Genomic DNA, 20,581 nt, shown 5'->3' with positions numbered 1-20,581 from the left:
AATGAAAGCAAAAAATTTCGGAAATAGCATCAAATTTTAGAATAAGTTTAGATTTGTTCGAATTGGTCACCTTTGGCACGAATTATGGCCCGCTAACGGCCAATGAAACCGTCACACGCTGCCCGAATGTTGCTCTGCGGTATTTCGGCCCATTTTCGGTAAAGCGCTTGCTTGAGGTGATTGACACTTTGGTATTTTTTAGTGCCAACCTTGCTTTCCAAAATACTCCAGACACAATAGTCCAACGGATTGATATCCGGAGATTTTGGTGGCCATTGTGTGCTGGAAATGAAGAGAGGAACCTCATTTTGTAACCATTCTTGGGTGTCGCGTGCGCAGTGCAATGATGCTGAGTCCTATTGGAATGTCCAAGGTCTGCGGCCAAAATGTTTGCGAGCCAAGGCTTTAATACACCCTCCAGAATTTAATCGCGATAATATTCGGCATTTGTTCTGTCGATTAATACGAGTGAAGAGCGACCATTGGATGTTATGGCGGCTCACACCATTACCATGGCCGGCGCTTGAGTTCTGGTGGCCAACCGAAGGTGCACATTTTCAGCTGACCTCTTTGACAAGTAAACACGATCATATTGTTTGTTTACAAACTGCTGGACAACGAATGTTTTCCCATCGAAGAAAACCAAATCCGGCACTTCACCACATTCGGCCAGGCCAAGCAACTCTTTAGCTCTTTTGAGTCTATTTTCTTTCGGTTGCAGTGTAAGTTCTTGCACTTTTTGGAATTGCAATGGCTTGTTTTGGCTTAAATGGCTTCATTTTTTAATATTTGCCGAATGGAATATTGCGATATGTTCAGCTAACGAACCACTTTTCGCCCACTGTGACGCGGGTTTCGATCAAGTCGCTTCTTTACTTTTCGAACCATTTCTGCTGATGTTGGTGTTTTCTTCCGCCCACTTCCTTGACGTCGGACTACGCTACCAGTATCACGGTAACGAGCGATGGTACGAGACACAAAAGATTTATTCACATTTAAATGCTGGAGTGCTCTATAGCCACTTGTGGGTTTCCAGCCAAATATAAGGAAATCACAATACCACCCTTGAATTCCATCATGAATAACTTTTTTTCTGGAAAATTATTACCAAAATGCTATTGTACGCTTGTAATCAATATAATGAGCTGTCACTGGAATAATGTTAACAGCTGTCGGACGAGAAGCTTAGAGATGACAGCAGTCTGAATTCTGTCAGAAGTGCCAAAAATTCAGTCAATTTGGGCTGATATTAGACATTTGGTGCACAATAAACCTGAAATCGGATAAAGGTATATATGGGAGCAATATCCAAATCTGAACCGATCTTGACAACATTTTGGGCACTTACAGGGTTGCCCATATTCGACGGACTCATCTGGCAAAGCCATAACTTTTGACAGAGATGTCACATCGCTTAATGACATACCGCGTTTGAAGCGACAGTCCAAGCAGATTTTTACCATGAACCAATACACGCCACGCGAAATAGTTGAAATTTACATTCAACAGAAGAAGTCAATTGTGAAAACTCAACGTGCTTTTAAAACATTAAAAAATGTGAGAAGTGCGCTTTCTGAGAACACCATTAAGCGTTTATATGAAAAAATTTCGACTGGTAAGGCTCTTTCTAATCCGAAGAGGTCATATAAAAGTCGACCAAGACGATCGGCCGAGAATATCGCTGTCGTACGAGCCAGTGTTGAGAGGTCCCCAAGAACATGCCAAAAACGCCGTTCTCAGCAGTTGGGCATGGCTCGGTCCACTTTACAACGGATTTTTCGCATTGATTTGCATTTGTTCCCGTACAAAATTCAATTGACGCAAAGAATGTTGCCTGCGGACAAGCCTTGTCGATTAAAAAAAAAAAAAAAAACATGGATCCATCGAATATGGGCAACCCTGTATATGGGAGCCATACCTAAAGTTTCACCGATTATTTCCAATTTCAATAGGATCCGTCCTTGAGCCAAATAAATTATTTGCGCACCCTTATCACTATGTGGTGTAGGATATAAAAATGAATCGAATGTGTGCGAGTGTTTACGCAGCAAACGAAATAATACCATCCGTCATTTGTAACGAATTTGGCAATATCAAAAAATAAAATCTGCTAAAAATTCTGTTAAAATCTTAAATATACCGAATGTAGTCATTATATTAGGGTCTATACGACGACGTGGAACTGCATAGGCAATTTTTGTTATAAACCATTACAACATTCAAATGCGAAATTTAAAAAAATCATAAAAATGTCGAATATAGGGAGGGGCAATTATATGGGCGCTACAAAACGTAGACTTGCACAGACGATTTTCTGTCATAGACTGTAGTATCCATTACGAACTTCAAATACCAAATTTGAAACAATTCCGGTGAATAATGTTGCTTAAATCACCAAAATGCCGAAAACAGGGAGGTACCATTATATGGGGGCTATACCAAAACGTGGACCAACATGGCCCATTTTCAATACCAAAAGTCCTGCAGAGATAATATACATTTGAGTAAAATTTTATCAACCTACTTCATTTCGTTCGGAAGCTGGAGTGATTTCCGCCCTCAAACGGACGGGCATCGCTGAATCGACATAGGAACTTTCATTCCATAAAGTTCCTATGAGTTTCAATGCAACTCTTGTGTTATCTCACTTTTTATACCACATTTTTTCATATTTAGCTGTTGTAGGATTCAATTTATAGAGACAACCGATTCTCACGACTTTATTTTTAAATTCTTTTCACAACTCGATTTGTATTCTCTTGAAATAAATTAGCTAAGTTCGATATTTTTTAAACGACTGGGACTTTTTACATTTTTCTTCTCTCACTTAAAAAAACATTTTCTTGTTCTCCTCTTTATTTCACCCACAACACAAACCATTTAAACGTCATCACCCCTCAAGAAAACATTCGCAGCAACACTCAATTCCCTTACTTTGCGTTCATTAAATTTCTCAACAATTTAAATTCCCATTTTCTACATCTGCACTCTTTTGGGTGAGAGGATGGATGGATGGATAGATTGTTGGATGAATGTATTACCGGAGGAATTTCTCAAGTCCTTCGCTTTCTTCTGTCCGTATCCTTTGTTGTTTATTTTTTTCTCTTCCCTTCTCCTGCTACAGCAATTCAATTTCAATAAGGAGACACTTAAAAACGCAACAGGAGTACTGCACCACAGAAAAAGAAAGAGGGAGAACTGCTCTCTGAATAAAATGGAAAACGAAACAGGGATAAATAGGCATTTATGTGCCATTCATCCATTCGTTCGTTCATTCATTCATTCATTTATTCAATGGCAACACTTATTGGACACAAATGAATGTGGAATGAATTTAAGAGCCTCTACTCTGTTTTTGGATAAATTGATGTGGAAGGAAGTTTTTAAGTATTGCCAGATTGTTTTGGCATTTTTCGCCTCGTTTGTTTACAGTTTTGAAAAATTGAGGCAGCACTTTTTTGGATACTCTGCGGTCAATTCTATCTAGGCTGGAAAGGATAAAAAGAAAAAACTTCGTAATCATTGTAATATTTTCAAGCAGTAAATGGACACAAGTCAGTCGGTATACACTTCATGATACCCTACAGCACTATACCTATTTTGCAGTTGTTAACATAACAAATACACGTCTATATTGAGAATTTGTGTGAATTAAGTCATACCAACAATTATCGTTTATGAATACATATTAAACAACGTACAAATATGAGTGTTCGCTCAGGAAATTTTGTGTGAAGAATAATGTAGGTTTTTCATAGTTAAGGGTCAAACAACGAATAGAGAGCGAATCAAGTGCAGTGGAAACGCCACATTACGGTCTTAATGCCGATTAATTTTCAAATCGAATGTCATCGATTTCCACTATATTTTGCGGAGTTATTTTGTGAATTACCCGTATCAAACTTAATTTCTATAGAGGACATATTATGAATTTGAGAAGGTTTAAAAATAAAATCAAAAGAAACATATATAAGGGAGCTATAGCTAAATTTGGCCCAAAATTGATAAACTGTATTCTAGTCGGAATTTGATCGTATGATCAAAAAATTAACCAAATTAATCGGAGGAAAATATATAACAGGAATATTTTATATTCCGATCTTGATAAAATTTGGCGAAGGTATTTCTAGGTTATCTGATGAAAGAACCTTTACTGGTCAAAAAACTCTCAGTTAATCAAATTTCAGATCCTTATAAAAACGTTCGTATTTGGAACTATTCTGGTAAGTATACCTCCAGCCATATGGCTACAGAAGGTATGTATCATTTAATACGGCGTAAACTTGCCTCATCGAAATAATGGTTTCAGACCCTAAACCTCTATGGAGGCTCGCGATCGCTGCAACATAAAACAAAAGAGTGGAGAGTAAACTTCTTGTAAAATTCGTACTCTTCGATTATTATACCCTCCACCATAGTATGTAAAGTATAATAAGTTTGTCATTCCGTTTGTAACACCTCGAAATATATATTTTAGACACCACAAAGTATATATATATATTCTTGATCAACTTGAAATTCTATGCCGATTTAGCGATGTCCGTCCTTATCCGTCTGTCCGTCTGAGGAAATCGCTCTAGCTTCCGAACGAAGTGAACAAGATTGATAAAATGTTACTCAAATGTATATTATGTCTGCAGGACTTTTGGTATTGAAAATGGGTCTTGTAGGTCCACATTTTGTTATAGCCTCCATATAATGCTAACACCCGATATTCGGTATTTTGATGATTTTAGCGACATTATTCACAGGAATTGTTTCAAATTTGATATTTGAAGTTCGTAATGGATACTACAGCCTAAAACATTTGATACGGCGTAAACTTGCCTCACCGAAATAACGGTTTTAGATCCTAAGCCTCTATGGACCAAATCCGTTTCAGGATATTTAAAGTCGACTTAGGAATGGCTGTCCGTCTGGCTGGCTGGTGCGAACGATAACTCTCGAAGGGAATATCCGATATGATCCAAACTTGGTATATCGTAATATCATTCTCAAACTTACGTCGAGTTCGGATATGAGCAACAATGTTCAAAGATTTTAATGTACCTCATAGAAAGCGAAAGAATAATTCCATTTTTTGGAAACTTTGCAAAATCCAATATTTTTGGCAGTGCTAGGTCAGGTGTGAAAATGGAAAATATCGGCTCACGCCATCAAGTCAAAAATTCTAGTAATTAATGCTTTTATAAAATGTGAAATAAGAGTCCGATAGCCTTCAAATTTTATATATTCCAATATTTTTATTAACACAAGATCTGGTGTGAAGATGCAATATATCGATCTACGCCTTTTGGTAACTCCCCCTCAGCGGGTCAAAATTTTGTATATGCATTAAGCCCTTTAAAACGCGAAATGATCATTCTATTCCATTCAAACTCGGCTCATCTCAATATTTCCATCAACAAAAGACCTGTTATAAAAATGATAGAGAACGGGCCATTCCTTCTGATACCTCCCCCACAAAGGGTCAACGTTTTGAATAACCAAACCGATTATTAAATCCGAAATAAGCATCCGGTTCTCTTCATATTTTACACATCGCATTATTTCTACTAACACAAGATTTGCTCTGAAGATGGAATGTATTGATCCACTCCTTTTGGTACCTCCCCCACAAAGCGTAAAAATTTTGAATTTTCATGAACTCATGAAAAACTCCTTTTGGTACCTCCCCTCAGCGGGTCAAAATTTTGAATATCCATAAATCTCATAAAATGCGAAACTAATATCCGATTCCATTCAGACATGACACATCTTAATATTTCTATCAACAAAATATATGTTATAACTATGGTGGAGACCGGGCCATTCCTTATAGTACACCCCATTAAATACATACATACGTACATTAAATCCGAAATAAGCATCAGATTCTCTTCATGTTTCACGTATTCCAAAATTTCTACTAACACAAAATTTGCTGTGAAGATGGGATGTATTGGTCCACTCCTTTTGGTACCTCCCCCACAAAGGGGGGAACAATTTTGGAAAAATGGAACAATTTTGGTGAATAATGTCGCTAAAATCATCAAAACATCGAATATAATATATATATCTATATATATATATATATATATATATATATATATATATATATATATATATATATATATATATATATATATATATATATATATATATATATATATATATATATATATAATCTATATATATATATATATATATATATTTGATCAGCATAAAATACTTCCGTCGAATATATCTGGTACTTCACGCACATTTTAACATTTTCTAAGAAATGATCACATATTTCATATAAAGTGAAGGAAGTAACCAATATAGTTCAAACCTAGCACGGCGCAATATTTCTATTATATTTATTTAGATCCAATACCCATTTCTTCGAAACCTATTCCATAGATGGTCAATAATTGAATAGTCCTAAGTCAAAATATATTTAGATAATCGAACATTGGCGAGGGTATACATCTGACGGCAAAACCGACAGACTCTTTTTAACTTGTTTTAATTTTTTTATTCGAAGGAGTACTCGATTAAGCACGTTGTCCGTCTGGCCGTCCTAAAATGTTGATCACATGTATACCAGTTCAAAATTTTTATGAAATTAAAAATCCAGGTATTTTTATAGACTCCATATTAAGGAATCTCCCAATATTACAAATTGTAAATTGTTTAAAATTTGATATTTTTAACTCGCAATCTTAGTAGTTTTTAGCATAGTCTTCAAACAACAGTATAACAGCATTTATTTGACTTCCTTAACCCTTATTGTGGAGAGGGTTAAATGTTCGGTACGGCTACTACAACACTCATCAGCAAACATTTTCCCTCTCTTTTTCCCTTCTACGGTAAATTCCCACTCTATTCTGAACATTTTGACTCCCACTGTTAACAGGAGAACTCCCGAGCGCTCCCACATAAAACAAAAGAGTGGCGAGAGTAAACTTTTTGTAAAATTCGCACTCTTCAATTCTTTTTCTCTCTTAAGTAAAATCTCAGCTCTTTACTTCGATACACTAATAAATTTTGTGATTTACCAACAAAAATCGGGAAAATCTAAATGCTTGCAATTTCGGTAATTAACAAAATTTCCCTATTGCGTCTCATTTCCCGCTAGAATTTTAAATAATTTTATTATAACCCAAATGGATACTTATGGGAATTTCCGCTTAATCCTTAACAATTTCAAATATTTTACACATTTAAAAATTTCCACCAAAAAATCTGGCAATTATGTGAAATCAGAACATACATATAATGAATGTATAACATTTTATATCATAAATCCAAATTTTACAAACTTATGCTCAAAATGAAAAAGTTTATATTAATAAAGATGATATGATGCGTATAATGAATAATTAAATTTCACTTATGAAAGAAGTTTCAAATACGGCGCATTCATACATAAAGAATGTACATATGTGGATCAGCATCCAAGTGGAGTACATATGGGAAAAATTCAAAAGCATGTTTGAAAATAGCTCTACATAACCCCCTTGTCTTGTCTGGAACATACACCAACTGCATCAGCAGCTGTGGCGGGGGCAACTTGAGTCTCATATATCCTTTCATGGGGGTAAGTGAATATTCCCGCTTTATGAGACGACAATTAATTCATTCGCTTTTATTTTCCCATTAAGAGCAATTAAAGCAAAAAAAACCCAAATCCTTTGGGTTTCATTATTCACAACAGCCTTGTATTCTGCTGAGCGGTGTAATAGTATCAGAAGTAGCTGTGTTTCACCATACAGGGTGAAATAAAAAAAAAATTGCAACAAAGTCAAACGCCATAATTTTTACATTTTTTTAGATTTGATTGAATGAAAGCAACAACTGTCGGAAATAGCATCAAATTTTAGAATAAGTTTAGATTTGTTCGAATTGGTCACGAATTATGGACTTCAAACGGCCAAAGGAACGTCACACGCTGCCCGAATGTTGCTCAGCGGCGTTTCGGCCCATTCACGACGAAGCGTTTGCTTGAGGTGATCGATCGACACTTTGGTATTTGTTAGTGCCAACCTTTCTTTCCAAAATACTCTAGATACAATGTTCCAACGCATTGGTATCCGGAGATTATGGTGGCCATTGTGCGCTGGAAAAGAAGCGAGGAAACTCATTTTGTAACCATTCTTGGGTGGTGCGTGCTGAGTGCGATGGTGCTGAGTCCTGTTGGAATATCCAAGGTCTGCGGCCAAAATGTTTGCGTGCCCAAGGCTTTAATGCACCCTCCAGAATATTTTCGCGATAATATTCGGCATTTATTCTGATGCCACGGTCGATTAATACGAGGGGAGAGCGTCCATCGGCTGTTATGGTGGCCCACACCATCACCATGGCCGGCCCTTGAGTACAGGTGGCCAACCGAAGGTGTACATTTGAATACATCCTCCAGAATATTTTCGCGAAAATATTCGGCATTTATTCTGATGCCACGGTCGATTAATAAGAGCGGGAGCGACCATCGGCAGTTATGGCGGCCCACACCATCACCATGGTTGGCGCTCGAGTTCTGGTGGCCAAACGAAGGTGCACATTTTCAGCTGACTTCTTTGGCAAGTAAACACGATAATTTTGGTTGTTTGCTGGACAACGAATGTTTTCTCATCGGAGAAAACCAAATTCGGTAGTTCACCACTTTCGTCCAAGGCGTTTATACGCCCTCCAAAATATTTTCGCGATAATATTCGGCAATTATTCTGATGCCATAGTCGATTAATACGAGCGGAGAGCGACCATCGGCTGTTATGACGGCCGATCACCATCACCATCACCATGAGCTCATTTTCAATATTTGCCGAATGAAATATTGCGTTATGTTCAGCTCACGAGCCATTGCGACGCGGATTTCAATCAAGTCGCTTCTTTACTTTTCGAACCATTTCTGCTGATGTTTCTGTTTTCTTCCGTCCACTTCCGATGGCACGAGACACAAAAGATTTATTCAGAGTTAAATGCTGCAGTGCTCTAACGATGGCCACTTGTGGTTTTTCAGCCAAATATAAAGAAATCACACTATCACGCTTGAATTCCGTCACGAATAACTTTTTTTCTAGAAAATCCTCACAAAAATGCTTTTGTATATTGTTTATGTAATGAGCTGTCATTGGAATAATTTTAACAGCTGTCGGACGAGTGGCTTAGAAATAACAGCAGTCTGAAGTTGGCTGCAGTTTTTTCGTCTCACCCTGTATAAACACGCACATAATTCCATAATTCTCATTTGCTTTTATGCTAAATATATATGAATTCTGTGGCACTTCAGATAAGGAATGAATGAATGAATGTTTCACTTTAGAGTAATACAAATTTTACTCAGTCCTCCCCCCACCCTCAAACAAAACTCGGTGAAATTTCTGTTAAGTAATTTCACGGGATAGAGAAGGCCAAAAGTGATGAGACCCATACCAAAGAGATGTTGAAAGATATTGCAGCACATATGTTACAAATGTGTGGGTGTGTGTGTGTGCAAAGGACACATTTATATGGAATCACGAACAACATGCGAAGTCGACCTTTTAAGGCAAGAATCAATCGTTGTAATTTCTCAACAGATGTGTGTGTTGTGTGCGTGAACCCTGGTAACATGTATATTAATGAGTTCGTGTGCGTGTGACATCCACATTTAAATGTTATCACAAACAGCATCCCGCTCTCTCCCCTCTCCCCCTAATGTGTATCTCCAATGTGTTACCAAAACAATCGAAAAACTTTGTTTTGTATCCCTATTTCACTTTCAAACATTTGCCAAAAACCAGTTCCACCCTAAAGGTGTCACGGGAATTTATTAAATCATTTGCATATTAACCTTTGACATGTCAAGCCAACGTTACGCACAGACAAGGCTACTACTATCCTTCCATCCTTTGTGTGGTTGTGACTTTCTACCACACACAATGACATCCATCTGTGATGTTTGCCATTGTCTGTCACCAAAGATATTGGCATTGATTCTCCAGCATTTATTTTGCAAAATTTCATGAATATATGTATGTGTGTGTGCGCATGAAATTCTTGAAGGTCACAATTAATATGAAATCAATTTTATTGATTGGCTTCGTACATGGAATATTAGTAAAATATACAAAAAACAAGTTAAAAAGTATCAGTCGGTATTGCCGCCAGATCTATACCATCAGCCTATGTTCGATTATCTAAATATATTTTGACTAGTTTTAAGATTACTCAAACGTTTGACCCTCTATGGAGCAAATTCCGAAGAAATGGGCCAATATTGCCCATTTCCTATCGGACCCAAAAATATGATATAAATATTGCGACAGATGTGCCAAGTCTAAATGGAATCGGATGTTAATTTGGCGTTTTATGAGCTTCATGGGTACTCAACATTTCAATATCTTGTGGGGGAGGTACCAGAAGGAGTGGACCGATGTATTCCCCCTTCACACCAGACCATGGGTTAATACAAATATAGAATGTGTGCAATGAATGAAGACAATCACATTTAATGAGATTGTAATTATTCACAATTTTGATGGAGTGGACCGATATTGTCTATTTCCACACCTGATCTAGTACTGACGCAATTTTAGGATATGCAAAGTTGGAGCAGAATCGGATTACCCTTTCTGTGCAAGAAATATATTTTTTGAACATTTCGACCTTTTGTGGGGGAGGTACCAGAAGGAATGGACCGATATTGCCCATCTCCGAATTTGCCAGACAGACAGACGGACGGACATCGCTAGATCGACTCCAAATGTCCTGAAACGGATTTGGTCTAAAGAGACCTAGGGTCTAAAACCGTTACTACGATAGGCACGTTTTGGCCGTATCAAATGATGTATACCCTCTCTAGGCATATGGCTGAGGGTACAAAAAGAGTGAAGAGCAGACTCCGTAAAAAACTCCCACTCTCTGAATAATCCTGCTTGCGAGAAAGTTTTGCTCCCCGGTGAAAATGAGCAAATCTGAGCTCTGATTTTAGGGGAATAATTTATATATATATATATAGGAGTAATGAAATATCTGACTGACTGATTGAGAATCAACTACCAGACGGAACGGCTGAAAGCTGGGTTTTTTGAAAAATTTGTTCTACGGGGTGCGAAAAGTGCTAAAATGTACTAAACGGACAAACGGAATAATCTGGAATTCTAAAATTTGGATTGAGGGTCTTTCATGGAGTGCAGGATAGATGCACCAAAGGTTTTTTGGAATTTCGTACTTTAAGGCTATCATAAGTTCTAAAATGGTACAGAGCTTCTATTGTGTGAAATGACACTCGATATTTAGCATAAAAACCGTACTAAACGGTACTGAATTTCAGTTTGGTTTAGGGTGAACGGATAAAGCTGTAATTTTTAAATTCAGTGTTTGGGTCTCTGTTGTTGAAAAGTTTTGGAAAAATGTACTACAAGTGCACGAGAAATACTAAAAAGTACTAATTTTGGTACAATTAGGTATTGGGTGAATAGATAGTGCTTGAAATCTGAAATTTGGAATTAGGTTCTGTGTTCATGTGTAGCCTGGACATATGAGGGTACTTTCGGAAATGTATGCTATAATTATATGAAGAAATTGGTATTGGCTGAAGGGATAAAGATAAAATTCTGAAATTTGGTACTTAGATTACCGATTTTATCTGTTTTTGAGATTTGAAAATGCGTCCAATATTTTTATGAAGAGTGTTAAACAGCGCTAAATTTATTACTGGGTGGAGGAATAATCAAAATGATATTGAGGTATCTGTTGGTATCTGGAATTGAGATATGGAGGTGATTTTAGATATGTGTACAATAATTTTTCTAACTAAGTATTAAGTAGTACTAAATTGGATATTGAGTGAAGGGCTAGAGCTGGAATACCGAAATTTGATATGGATGTCACTGCGGGTGTCTATAGATAAGATTTGGAGGTATTTTGCGAAATGGGTACTACAATTGTACGGAAAGCACTAAAATTTGGGATTGTGTGTGTGATGAAATCGCTGTTGGTATCTAGTGTTGAGATCTGAGGTGGTTTTGCAAATGTGTACTATAATTGTTCGAAAAGTACTAAGTAATATTAAATTTGGTATTGGGTGAAGGGTTATGGTTGCAATCCCGAAATTTGATATTGAGGTCACTCTTGGTTTTGTTGAAATAGTTTTGGACAGGAAGATTAGATGTGGTTTCATTGAAAATCTGTACGATGTATGTAGTTTTGATGAACAAATTTTGTCGAACTGAACAAATTGTGAATACTGTGGACTAAAAAGACCTAACACTAACTATTGGTTCGAATCTTAAATTTTAAGATGGACTTTTTGCTGGCGAAGTATTGGGCACTTATTAGTTGTTAATAAAAATGTTAAACTCTTGTGGGGAGGACCAGAAGGATTTGGCCTATAAACTCCATATTCAAATCAAATCTCTAGTTGAGAGAAATATTATTTAAATCAAAGTTTGAAGAGAATGCCTTGTTTCGCAAGTAAAATATGTAAGTATTGGAAATGGTGACCCTTTGCGGGGAAGGTACAAAAAGTGGTAGGCCAATCTGTATCATCTACACACAAGAATATTGGGATGTGTGAAATTTTCAATTTGGGGAAATGTATATTTCAAGGGGGCAACTTTGTTGTTATGATACATAACAATAGAGGTAAGTCCACCCGGTGACAATATCTTGACCTTGTCTTGTACCATCTTTAATTATACGCATATACAAAGCCAGTAAAGAAAATCCTAAAGTCGGGCGGGGCCGGCTTTATGATACCCTACACCACTTTGCTAATTTATTAGAGCTCCACATAACAATTAGAAGTTTTTATGGGAGAATTCAATCATATCCGCTAGGATTATAATTTAAAGTTCAAAGGACTAAATTTGCCGAAGCATTTGCATCTTTTAAATTCAAACTTGTATTGACCATTTGGTGCACAATTCATTTGAAATCGGACGAAGTTATATATGGGAGCTATCTCCAAATCTGAACCGATCTCGATATAATTTAGCAAATGTATTTCTGAGCTGTATTTACTATATTTCCACAAATATTGTTGTTACAGAGTGCATATTACGGCTGCGGAGGACAAAAATAACAAATCGGATGAACAATGTATATGGGAGCTATAGCTATATCTGAACCGATTTCGATAAAATTTGTCATACTTATTTTCAGGCCTAATGTGATTGTATGTGCAAAATTCCTTACCATTCGGGCTGATGTTACACGTTTGGTGCACAATAAAAGGCAAATCGGACGAAGATTTGTATGGGAGCTATATCTATATCAATAGGGTTCGTCATTGGGCCTAACAAATCATCTGTGCAAAATTTCATCTCGATAGGGCAATAAATGCAAACTGTACTTTGTTTACAAAAATACATGGTCAGACGGACGGACGGACGAACATGCATAAATCGATTCAGAATGTGATTCTATGCAGATCATCAAAAGGAACTATGGGTCTATCTCAGTATTTTTTTCCTGTTACAAACAAATGCACAAGGACATAGTACCCAGACCACCTTGTAGTCTAGGGTATAAAAAGACAAAATATATCGGCCGTTCAGAGAATTAAAATTTTACACGTAAGTTTTTATCAGGCCAAGTTCATAAATGGGTCATTTCTCTTCACTTTTTCGTATAGTCCCCATATAACAGTGGCTCCAGATATTCGTTATTTTGAAGATTTAAGTAATATATTCCAAAGGAATTATTTAACATTCGATATTTAAAGTTGGTAGTGGGTTCTTTCTTCTGTGGCAGGATATTTTGAATCACACGATGAAGTTCCAACTAGAATAAAGTCTTTAAAGCTTGGGCCAAATTGATTAAGATATAGCTCCCACATAGAAGCCCAGCTTTATATCTTGCATAAAGCTAGGCTTCTATGTGGGATCCAAATCACTTAAATTGCGGGCATTTGAGTGATAATAAGACTTAGGTGAGTAGTAGTCACACATAGAAGTGGCTTATAGACTCAGGATTCGTAGAGGAATCGAATGGTGCAATAAAAATTTGTAAACACATGCCCCGTTCACACACACAACGATCGACGTTTAGAATTTTTTTGCTCAACACAAAAATATTATTCTCTCCCCTGAAGTTGTGTAAAATATATTCAAAATTTCTCAAAAATTATTCATATTTACCCATTTTGTAATTCCATAACATGTTATATGAATCCATACTTTTCGCGTTTACACTGCACATAACCACACGTTTTGCATTTAATATATATTTTCATAATGTTGGTTTAACAATGATTGATTACATTGGCATTCGTTTAAAGGGTAACCCTTGTTACTTTATCCAAGAAAAGAGTACCCCCATTGATATTTAACACGAAAAGTTGAAGAAAATTGGATGAATTTGAACAATTTGTCTGGTATGCTAATCCATTGTCAGACCTTCGTTATTTACGAATATCTTGAGCTCTTTTTAAGTGGTAATCAATGAATGTTTAGTCGATGAGGATTTGCACATACACAAACATACATGCGTATGTAAATTTGACATGTGGTGCTAAAGGTATTTTGGGCAACTTGAAATGAAGAAACACGGAATGTGAAAAAAAATGTAAATGATAACCTTAAGTTAAGTTTAAAAGATGAATAAAAATCAGAACTAAAATACATGTTACAGATATCAAGCTCATGAGAGGGACAAAGTATACCTATAAATCAAATCGATCTAAATTTTTAAATTAAACCAGTAAGGAAAGGTCAAAAGTCGGTCGGAGCCGACTATATGATACCTTACACTGCTATGCATGATTAGTAGAGCTCCCGCAACAAAAAAGATTATTTTGCGAAATTATGTGAAGTAAATCATACCAACTATGAACCAAATAACATTGCTGTATAGTGCATGGTATGACTTCGACTAGGAATACATTAAAAAATATTTATTGGAGCAATAGATATACCGGGCCAAGTTTCACTAAATGCTAAAATTCGGTTGAATATGAAAGAAATCTATTTAATTTAGGCTGATCTTACACATATAGTGAGCAATAACCGTAAAATCGGATGAAGATGTATATCGAATATAGCTATATCTGGACCGATTTTCATCAAAATCTGAAGCAGTTGCTTTTAAGCTTTATTCAGTCTATGTCGGCTGCTATTAGCCATTTGGTGTAAAAAAACATGAAATCGGTTGAAGATATACATAGGAGCTATATTAAAATCTGAACCGATCTTGACAAAATATTAAACATTTATTTCTGAGGCGTATCGGATATCTGTTACCAACGATTATTGTTGTGGAGTGCATATTACGCATCGGATGAAACATATGGGAGCTATAGCTATATCTGAACCGATTTTCGACAAATTTGAAGTACTTGTTGTACTGCCGGAATTGCCAAAATTTAGTCCATTTGGGCTGATATTAACCATTTGGTGCTCAATAATAAAATAGGTATATTCAAATCTGAACCGATATTGACAAAATTTTAGGCATTTATTTCTGTGCTGTATCTGATATCTGGTACCAAAGATCATTGCTGTAGAATGCATGTTAAACATGTGAGGGCATTTAAATTTATAGCTTTAGCTGTATCTGAACCGATTTTAACCAAATTTAAAGTACTTGTTTCTAGGATGAATTCAGTCGGAATTGCCAAAATTCAGTCCATTTCAGCTGATATAAGCCATTTGGTGCACAATTCACCCAAAATCGGTTACAAGTATATAATTATTCATAAATTTCGATAAATTCCATATTCATCTCAGTTTTCTGGATGAGAGAAATATTTAGATATAGGAAGGTGCAAGGAACCGCCGACTTGTTTCGCATGTTATGACTGATAAGAGTATTGAAAATTGTTACCCTTTATGGGTGTGGTACAAGAAGGGGTTAGCAGATATATATCATCTCCGCAACGGATATTGTGTTAGCAAATATATAATAAATTGTCCTATCTCTACCATCTTTATAAAATAGCTTGTGTTGATGGAAATGTTGAGATGTGCCAAGTCTGAATGGAATTTGATGTTAATTTCGAGTTTTTTGAGCTTCATGGATATTCAAAATGTTGACCCTTTGTGGGGGAGGTACCAGAAGGAGTGAACCGATAAATTCCATCTTCAATGCAGATCTTGTGTTAATAGAAAAAGTGGGATGTGTGAAATATGAAGAAAATATGTCGGATTTTATAATCGCTATTCAAAACTTTGACCCTTTGTGGGGGAGATACCAGAAGGAATGGTCCGATCTCTACCATCTTTATGACATATCCTGTATTAATAGAAATATTCAAATGTGCCAAGTCTGAATGGAATTGGATGTTAATTTCGAGTTTTATGAGTTCCATGGGTATTCAAAATTTTGACCCTTTTTTGAGGGAGTTATCAGAAGGTGTGGACCGATATATCCTACATTCACACCAGATCTTAGTAAAAATATTAGAATGTGTGAAATTTGAAAAAAGTTGTTTATTTCGCTTTCTTTGAGCATTTGTTTTTCAAAATTCTAAATCCCTATGTGGGGGATGTACCAGAAGAAGTGGACCCATATATTCCATCTTCACACCAGTCTTCGGATTAATAAAAATATTGTGATGTGCGTAATTTGAAGACAATCGTACACTTACATCACATTTTATAACAGTTATAATTATTCAAAATTTTGACCCTTTTTGGGGGAGGTACTTGATGGAGACCTGACCTAGCACCTGACCTAGCACTGACACAAATATTAGAATTTGCAAACATGGAGTAAAATCGGATTATTCTTTCTCTTTTTGTGCAGTAAAATATTTTCTTTGAAAAATTCGACTTTTTGTGGGGGAGATACAAGAAGGAGTAGACCGATTTTGTCCTTCTCAGAACTCGATATAAGTTCGATAATAATGTTACAATATACCAAGTTTGAATCAAATAGGATACTCCCTTCGAGAGTTATCATGCGCACCAGCCAGCTGAAAGACAGACAGACGGACGGACATCACTAAATCGACTCCAAATGTCCTGAAACGGATTTGGCCCAAAGGGACCTAGGGTCTAAAACCGTTATTTCAAAGAGGCACGTTTTGGCCGTATCAAATTATATATATACCCTCTCTTGCCATATGGCTGAGGATATAAAAATGTTACCCTTTGACTACGTCGCTGCCTTTCACCTTAACCACTCTAAACATTCATGTGCTTTACCTTTTGCGAAACCCAATAAATTACAACACGTTTATCTGTCTACATGCATCTCTACAACCATAAACCGCCAGAATATAATTCAAATGTGTTCTTCCTTCTTTGGCGAGGGGAGCACGGAAGGAAACGCACCGCCGGCAAATGAGCGATGAACGAGCAAATGAACAACAATAAATGTGTGTTACAAATGACGTCTTTGCCATAATTTAGCTACGCTTTTTTCTACTAATTTATGAAGCGACCCATACTCGTTTGTCTTTTTTTGAATAGATGTTAGGGTCTGCGAACACCTTTATTGACAACGCAAAGTGGTATGAAATGAAATACGTTTGAAAATATGCAATAGCTATTATTGCGAGTCGAAGAAGTTTGGAGAGATTGTAGATATCTTTCACTGCCAGTAGAAGTGTTATCTGGAATATGAGGAAGTCGAGAAAAGGTGCGATTTTGACTTCAATGGACCAGTACGAATGCTATTGATACCATTTTATTGGATCTCTTTTATCTTGGACCTCCCTCCCCCCTTACCCTTCTCCTCGTGTTTTTGACATACCGCCCCATTTTCTAGATTCAGGTACTATATAGGTAGATAAAAACAATTTTTAATACTGAAATTTTTAAAGCCTCTTCAAACCTTTTGTAGCCTCACTGAATCGCTTCACACTGTTCTCTCGCCAAATTGTAGGTACAGTTGGTACAGCAGCAGCGCTAGTCGCTGATGTCTTCTCGTTACGCTAATGACATAATTTATTGTGACTGTCAAAATTTATGTCTTTTGTCGCCTATACGGCAACTAAACGATAACTCCCTACCTCTACCTCATTCAACAGAGATAAATGGCACGCAATGAACATCATATCTGTAGGGTAGAACCCGAAGAGATGAAAAATGATTCGCTGGAGCATGGCGAAGTTCAACATCATTATATGTTTAATGGGAGCCAAACGAAAGATCCATATCGTCGACATTTTGCGACAATGATAAATTTACATTTAGCAGCAGAGTAATGTGATGTGAGGTTTTTATTTTTTGGCGAAGTGACCATAACAAGTGTTAAGATAAAATGAATATTAAATGAAATTTGTTATCATTTTACGATCGAAAGAAAAAATATTCAATGAATGAATACATTTACTTTATAAACATGAATTTTTATTATAAAAAATTGGAAATGTCCGCTACTTCCCAGGCGGAAGAAGGAATTAAAGTAAGGTGCATTTCATTGTTCAAAGGTCAACTTTGTCCGAGATATCTTATAGTCCCCACATAACTATAGCTCCCGATATTCGGTATTTTTTATATTTTTAGCTGCATTTTTCAATGAATTTGTCTGGAATCCATTGTGTGAAGTTCTTAACCTAAACTTATGAATCTGACAAAAAAAAATTGTGTAAATAGCTCTACTATTGTCTATAGCCCCTATATAACGGTACCCCCAAATATCCGTTATTTTAGTGTTCGTAACCCTATTTTTCAATGAAATTGTCTGAAATTCTGCATATGAAGTTCATTGCGGGTGCTTTAACCCCTAAAGAAGAATGGTATCTTCCACATAACGGAACCTTCCGATATTCAGTATTACATCGGTACATTTCAGACACATTGTTTAATGCAGTGTTCTGGAATTCGATACTTGAAGTTCTTAATAGGTACTTGTGCATGTAGCCTCCATATCATTAACCTCCGATATTCGGTATTTTCATGATTTTGCAACAACTTTCCATATTAAAACTTAGAAAAATATATAGAAAATAGAAAAAAAATAAATTTTCCCCTAATGATGAGGTGGTTCGTCGGCGTCGAACTTAACTGCTTTGACTTCCCGTAAAATTTGTGACTTCCACATCAAATTTCGTTATTCAAGCTCTATTTCTTCACTTAATACGCAATTAAGAACCACTTAGTACTTTTCGAAAAGATATAGTGCGCATTTCCAAAACCACCTTCATATCTTGACCAAAGACATGATTTCATCTGTATTCCTTTACCCAATACCAAATGTAGCACTATTTAGTACTTTTTGTACAAATATAAAACACGTTTTCAAAACCAACCCCATATCTCAATTCCAGATACCAATAGAGACTTCAATATCAAATTTGAGGATTCCTCCATAAAACACCAAATTGAGTGCCATTTAATATTTTTCGTACAAATAAAAGACGCATTTCCAAACCTCCGCCAAATCTGAAATACAAATACCACCAGTAATCAAGTTTTTAGCTCTATCCATAATACTAAACGGTACCATTTAAGAAGTTTAGTACCATTCTAGAATTTTTCGTAACCTCAAGGTTCGATTTTCTAAAAACCCTTTGGTACATTTATTCCGCACTCCCTCAAAGGCTCTCGTTCTAAATTTCAGAATTCTAGCTCATTTTGTTTGTCCAATACAAAGTATTAAATTTTTAGTACTTTTCGTACCCTTTTAGTACGAATTTTAAAAAAGCTCAGCCCTATCACAAGCCTACGCACCAAGAGTGACCCTCTTGCAAAATTTCAAGATTCTAGCTTCAGCCATTTCGTCTGGGCGTTGATACTGAATCAGACAGACTAAAATATGTCGAATTACATTTGAGAAGCTTTCCAATTTTTATACCCTCCACCATAGTATGGAGGGTATATTGTAGACCCCACAAAGTATATTTATATTTTTGATCAGAATAAAATTCTATGTCGATTTAGCGATGTCCGTCTGTGGAAATCACTCTAGCCTACGAACGAATTGAAGTAGATTGATAAAATTTTACTCAAATGTATGTTATGCCCGCAATTCTTTCAAATTTGGTATTTGATGTTCGTAATGGATTATACAGCCTAACACAGAAAATTGTCTGTGCAGGTCCACATTTTTTATAGCCCCCCATATAACGGTACCTCCCGACATTCTGTATTGTAATGATTCTTAACCAAAATTGTTTCAAATTTGGTATTTGAAGTCCTTAATGGATACTAAGAGAGAAAATCGTCTGTGCATGTCCACCTCTTCGCATAGCCCTCATATGACAATACCTCCCGATATTCGGCATTTTGATGATTTTAGCTATATTATTCACCGATTTTTTTAAGTTTCGCTTTTGAATATTGTAATGGCTTATGATAAAAGTTACATATGCAGAACCATGTCGTCGTATAGACTCTAATATAACAGCTACATTCGGTATTTTTAAGATTTAAACAGCATTTTTAACGGATTTTAATGTTTTTGAGAATTGCCAAATTTATTCCAAATGGTGGAGGGTATTCAAAGTTCGGCTGGGCCAAACTTACAGATTTTTTACTCGTTTTCCATAATTTTTCTATTATACCCTGACTTTGGAAAAGTAGTAATATATTGGCCGCCGATTTTGGTACCCGAATATTTAATCAAAAAGTATCGGTGCAAGACCCAAGATGGAGCCAATTATAGACGTCATTTTATAGCTTAAAAATATCTGTCCAACAAATGATTAAATAACCACGATAGAGGGGCCTAGTAAAATACTTGGTTT

At 36.2% G+C, this 20,581-nt stretch overlaps 1 protein-coding gene across 3 annotated transcripts in view; it reads left to right on the top strand.

Annotated features, from left to right (window-relative positions):
- LOC101899342 (probable serine/threonine-protein kinase DDB_G0282963) overlaps positions 1–20,581 on the top strand; it is a 548,840-nt gene that overhangs the window by 467,109 nt on the left and 61,150 nt on the right. The gene's annotated exons all lie outside the window — the stretch shown is intronic.

This window comes from Musca domestica, unplaced genomic scaffold (genome assembly GCF_030504385.1).
Source record: "Musca domestica strain aabys unplaced genomic scaffold, Musca_domestica.polishedcontigs.V.1.1 22, whole genome shotgun sequence".
Taxonomy (NCBI): Eukaryota; Metazoa; Arthropoda; class Insecta; order Diptera; family Muscidae; genus Musca; species Musca domestica.
This window is presented reverse-complemented; position numbering and strand designations above follow the sequence as displayed.